The 5,690-nt window shown below is 42.1% G+C and overlaps 1 non-coding gene across 1 annotated transcript; it reads right to left on the reverse strand.

The window, feature by feature from the left end:
• Window positions 1-2,303: 2,303 nt before the first annotated feature.
• On the reverse strand, window positions 2,304-2,378 carry Trnat-ugu (transfer RNA threonine (anticodon UGU)). Its single transcript has one exon. It is a non-coding gene; the product is annotated as a tRNA-Thr (tRNA).
• Window positions 2,379-5,690: the final 3,312 nt, after the last annotated feature.

The following is a 5,690-nucleotide window of genomic DNA, read 5'->3' on the forward strand; positions in this document are numbered from 1 at the left end:
TGTCACATGTGAAGGAAGGCCAGAACAGAGAGAGCGCCACCAAGCAGAAATGAGAAGACAAGAACAATAATCCTCCGCACACCAAAGGTCACACGATCAGTCGTCCTGTGCAGCTGGTCGTACCTTTAGACGTCGTACCGGGTGGGGAGGGCGTCGCGAAATGAGTTACCTGTTACAAGTGGAAGAATATCTAATTGTTCTTCAGATAAGTACCTCTGACTTGTTGGTTTATGTAGTTCTGTCACGAGAAATAAAGTTTGTTATGGATCTAGTAGCATTGTTATTACCACATTTCTATGACGCAACAGTATCATTGCTGTTTACGATATAAATTAATGACCTTGTGAAAATTGTCGAAAGCACAGTGAAGCAGCTCCAGGATGATGCTGCTGTATGTAGAGAAGACGGAACCCTAGAAAATTGTAGCTAAATACATGAAGAGTTACAGAGGATCAACACTTTCACATAGACAAGCGGAAAGATCCATTACTGTGTGATCATATGACTGCCAATTACCGAAAACAATAACATGCATTAAATATCTGGGAGTATCCATATGGAATGTTTTAAAACGGGATGTTTTAAAATGAAAGCCAAACTACTTACAAAACTCTCCTTCGGCCGATACTAGAGATCTGACAAATAGAACTGAAAGAGGAAAGCAGAAAATCAAAAAACGAGCAGCGTATGTCGTCACAGGTTCGATAAGTAAGCGTGAAAGTGTCATGGAGATGCTCATCCAACTGTAGTAGCAGGTGTTACAAGAGAGGCGTTGTACACCACACAGAGGTTTACTGTTAGAATTCCAGGAGCCTACGTTCCTAGAAGAATCAGTTAATATGCTGCTTCTTCTTACTTGCGTCTCGCGAAAAGAAAATGAAGGTAAAACTAGAGAGATTCGAGCTCACAGTAAAACTTAACAGCCGTTCTTTTCTCTGACGTGACGGGAAGACTGGAGGAGGGAAGTAATAGTGGTACACGAAGAACCGTCCGTCACACTTTTCGATGTGAATTGCGGGCTATAAATGTAGATGTAGGTGGCTGTTCAGCCTTTACTTCATTTTCTCCAAGTTTCAGCCTCATCTTGTAAGAACGCTATGTATTTAGAGAACACACCACACATTAAGACAGAAACTAGCGTTTCCTGCGAATTTATTTTTGATTAAATCCGGTGAGATGCATAGTAAACCACACTGAAACCGACACGTAGACGGTGCGATTTGGTGTTGTCATTAAAACACTGGACTCCCATCCTGGAGGAGGAGGATTCATGTCGTGGTCCGGCTGTCCAGATGATTTTCCATAATTCCCTAAACTGATTATGATGAACAGAGAGATTGATTCTTTTGAAACGGACATGGTTTATATCCTGCACTACCATTGTTTAATTCGAGGCTGTGCTATATCCATAATTCTCTTGGTTCTTCTTTCCTTATTCCTTCCCAAAGCGTCACTCGAACCCCCAAACTCAGCTTTACGATGCAGCGACTCCATCCCGGAACCACATTGTATTGCTATATTGTTGTTTTTCTGCAGTCTGAAGACTGGTCTGATGCAGCTCTCCACGCTACCGCAACCTGCGTCCACTATGGTCAGGTCACGAAATTTTCTGCTTCATGTGTTTAGTGCTTGTAACATTTCATTTGGGTCATCTTACAACAAACTGATTCTTTTCATAATGATGCCACGATGTCTCACGGAATAATGAAGAAAGAGGCCGTCTTGTTCACTTGATGTGTTTTATTAGCAAACTGGTAATACAATTTCCTTAGTTTTAACTGAATCTTCCCCCTGCTGACGATCTGCACTTCGCAGTGATTAAATGTTGGATTTGAGGATGACCCATGACATTGTTGGAAACCGGCCAACTGAACAAAACTTACCAACTGATCCAGACGGTGTCTTTCTTCATACATTTTTCGTTCCTGTTTTACTATAAAATGCGCATTTCTCTCAGAATGCAGCGCATCGTCCTCCCGGTCCCTATTTAATTCTTTCAAAGTTTATATTTCAGGAAATAATGACGATGTATCCACTGTTTTGATTATGATTACATAATATTTGAAACAAAGGAATTGCGTAGCAATCTGTATTCATGGATAAAGAAGGGAAAGGGATCACACGCAAGTAAGAGATCGATCATTAACGTTGTCATAAACTCAATACAGCTTTAAATATGTATAACGCACGCAGTTGATGAAAATTACGGACTGAAGTAATCCAAAAATGAAATGATAATTAAATGGACACCCTAGCTGCAAACAGGCGTTGATGCACTTCATTGGGGACATGTTGAAAATGTGTGCCCCGACCGGGACTCGAACCCGGGATCTCCTGCTTACATGGCAGACGCTCTATCCAGCTGAGCCACCGCAGGCACAGAAGACAGTCCGTCTGCAGAGACTTATCCCTTGCACGCTCCCCACATTCCCAACATGTCCACACCACTACAATCGTAGTACGCCTAATAGATGTTTGCCCATCATCCTCATTACTCGTGGCAGATTAATCTACCAAGTCCCGTACGAGTTCGGGCATAGCGTGTGCGTTCGCACAAGAAGGTCAATGGCCGGGAAGCCATATTTTAACTATATATGACGGTAGTATCTGTTCCCGAAAGAACAGTTACGTGGATGTAAGCAGGAGATCCCGGGTGCGAGTCCCGGTCGGGGCACACATTTTCAACATGTCCCCAATGAAGTACATCAACGCCTGTTTGCAGCTAGGGTGTCCATTTAATTATCATTTCATTTCTAGCAAAGCTGCATGGTCATCCACGGTAACTGTTCTTTCGGGAACAGATACTACCGTCATCTATAATCCAAAAATGCTTACAGGAAATATTTTCTCCTACTGTAAGACACATTATTGGGCTCCAGAGTAGTAAAACACTCCGACACTTGAAAAAAAAAGCTTGCAACATCATGCTGGCTGGTTAGAATTAAAGTGCAGCTAATCACGGAGTTCCAGTGTGGCTGTAATTATGATGCAGAGGCGATATTTGGTAGATATGCTCATGTGTTAATGCAGAACCGAGTTCCACTAGAAAATAAATTATTCCAGCAGTGGCTACCATGTGCAAAACTGACGCTGAACACTGTTTGTATGACGGTATGCCCCCCACCCCCCATGATCCATTGACCTTGGTGACGGTGGCACGCTTGGGTGCCTCAGCGATACAGATAGCCGTACCGTAGGTCCAACCACACCGGAGGGTCATCTGTTGAGAGGTCAGACAAACGAGTGGTTCCTGAAGAGGGGCAGCAGTTACAGGGGCAACAGTCTGGATGATTGACTGATCTGGCCTTGTAACACTAACCAAAACGGCCATGCTGTGCTGGTACTGTGAACGGCTGAAAGCGAGGGGAAACTACAGCCATAATTTTTCCCAAGGGCATGCAGCTTTATTATATGGTTAAATGATGATGGCATCCTCTTGGGTAAAATTTCCGGAGGCAAAATAGTCCCCCATTCGGATCTCCGGGCGGGGACTACTCAGGAGGGCGTCGTTATCAGAAGAAAGAAAACTGGCGTTCTACGGGTCGGAGCGTGTAATGTCAGATCCCTTAATCCATCAGGTAGGTTAGAAAATTTAAAAAGGGAAATGGATAGGTTAAAGTTAGATATAGTGGGAATTAGTGAAGTTCGCTGGCAGGAGCAACAAGACTTCTGGTCAGGTGAATACAGGGTTACAAATACAGAATCAAATAGGGGTAATGCAGGAGTAGGCTTAATAATGAATAAAAAATAGGAATGCGGGTAAGCTACTACAAATAGCATAGTGAAAGCATTATTGTGGCCAAGATAAACACGAAGCCCACACCTACCACAGTAGTACAAGTTTATATGCCGACTAGCTCCGCAGATGACGAAGAGGTTGATGAAATGTATGATGAGATAAAAAAAATTATTCAGGTAGTTAAGGGAGCCGAAAATTTAATAGTCATGGGGGACAGTATTTTGGAAGTAGGAAAGGAAGAGAAAGAAAAGTATCAGGTAAATATGGAGTGGATGAAAGGAATGAAAGAGGAAGCCACCGGCTAGAATATTGCACAGAGCATACTTTAATCATAGCTAATTCTTGGTTTAAGAATAATGAGAGAAGGTTGTATACGTGGAAGAGACCTGGAGACACCATCAGTTTTCGGATAGATTACATAATGGTTAGACAGAGATTTAGGAACCAGATTTTAAGAGGCAGGACTTTTAGGACATGGGACCTGCATAAAGTGAAAGAACCAGAGTTTGTAGAGGGTTTCAGGGGGAGCATTAGAGAACGATTGACAAGAACATGGGAATGTAATATAGAAGAAGAATGGGTAGCTTTGAGAGGTGAAATAGTGAAGGCAGCAGAGGGTCAAGTAGGTAAAAGGACGAAGGCTATTAGAAATCATTAGGTAACGCATGAGATATTGAATTTAATCGATGAAAGGAGAAAGCATAAAAATGCAAGAAATGAAGCGGGCGAAAGGGAATACAAACGTCTAAAAAATGAGATTTACAGGAAGCGCAAAATGGCTAAGTAGGAATGGCTACAGGACAAACGTAAGGATGTAGAGGCATGTATAACTAGAGGTAAGATAGATACTGCCTACAGGAAAATTAAAAAGACCTTTAGAGAAAAGAGAACCACCTGTATGAATGTCAAGAGCTCTGTTGGAAAACCAATTCTAAGCAACGAAGAGAAAACAGAAAGTTGGGAGGAGTGTATGTAGGGTCTATACAAGGGAGATGCATTTGAGGGCAATATTATCGAAATGGGAGAGGGCGTAGAGAAAGATGAGAAGGGAGATATGATACTGTGAGAAGAATTTGACAAAGCACGGAAAGACCGAAGTCGAAACAAGACCCCGGGAGTAAGCAACACTCCGAAAGAGCTACTGATAGACTTTGGAGAGCCATCCATGACAAAGCTCTTCCAACTGGTGAGCGAGATGTACGAGACGGGCGAAATAGCTTCAGACTTCAAGAAGAATACAATAATCCCTGTTCCAAAGAAAGCAGGTGCTGAGATGTTTGAAAATTACCGAACTATTAGTGTAATAATTCACGGCTGCAAAATATTAACACAGATCATTTACAGAAGAATGGAAGAAGTTGTAGAAGCCGACCTCGGGGAAGATCAGTTTGGATTCCGGAGAAATGTAGGAACACGCGAGGCAATACTGTCCCTACGACTTCTCAGAGGAGATAGGTTAAAGAAAGGTAAACCTACGTTTCTATCATTTGTAGACTTAGAGAAAGATTTTGATAATGTTGACTGGAATATTCTCTTTCAAATTCTAATGGTGGAAGGGGTCAAATACAGGGAGTAAAAGGATATTTACAATTTGTACAGAAACGAGAGGGCAGCAGTGGGTGAGGAGGGAGTGAGACGGGGTTGTAGCCAATCCCCAATGCTATTCAATCCGCGTTTTGAGCAACCAGTAAGGGAAACAAAAGAAAAACTTGGAACAGGAATGAAAGTCCAGAGAGAAGAAATAAAAACTTCAAGGTTTCCCGATGACATTGCAATTTTGGGAGAGGCAGCAAAGGACTTGGAAGAGCAGTTGAACAGAATGGACAGCATATTGAAAGGTGTATATAAGATGAACATCAACAATAGTAAAATGAAGATAATGGAATGTAGTCGAATTAAATCATGTGATGCTGAGGAAATTAGATTAGGAAATGAGACACTTAAAGTAGTA

This window comes from Schistocerca cancellata, chromosome 3 (assembly GCF_023864275.1).
Source record: "Schistocerca cancellata isolate TAMUIC-IGC-003103 chromosome 3, iqSchCanc2.1, whole genome shotgun sequence".
In the NCBI taxonomy this organism is placed as follows: Eukaryota; Metazoa; Arthropoda; class Insecta; order Orthoptera; family Acrididae; genus Schistocerca; species Schistocerca cancellata.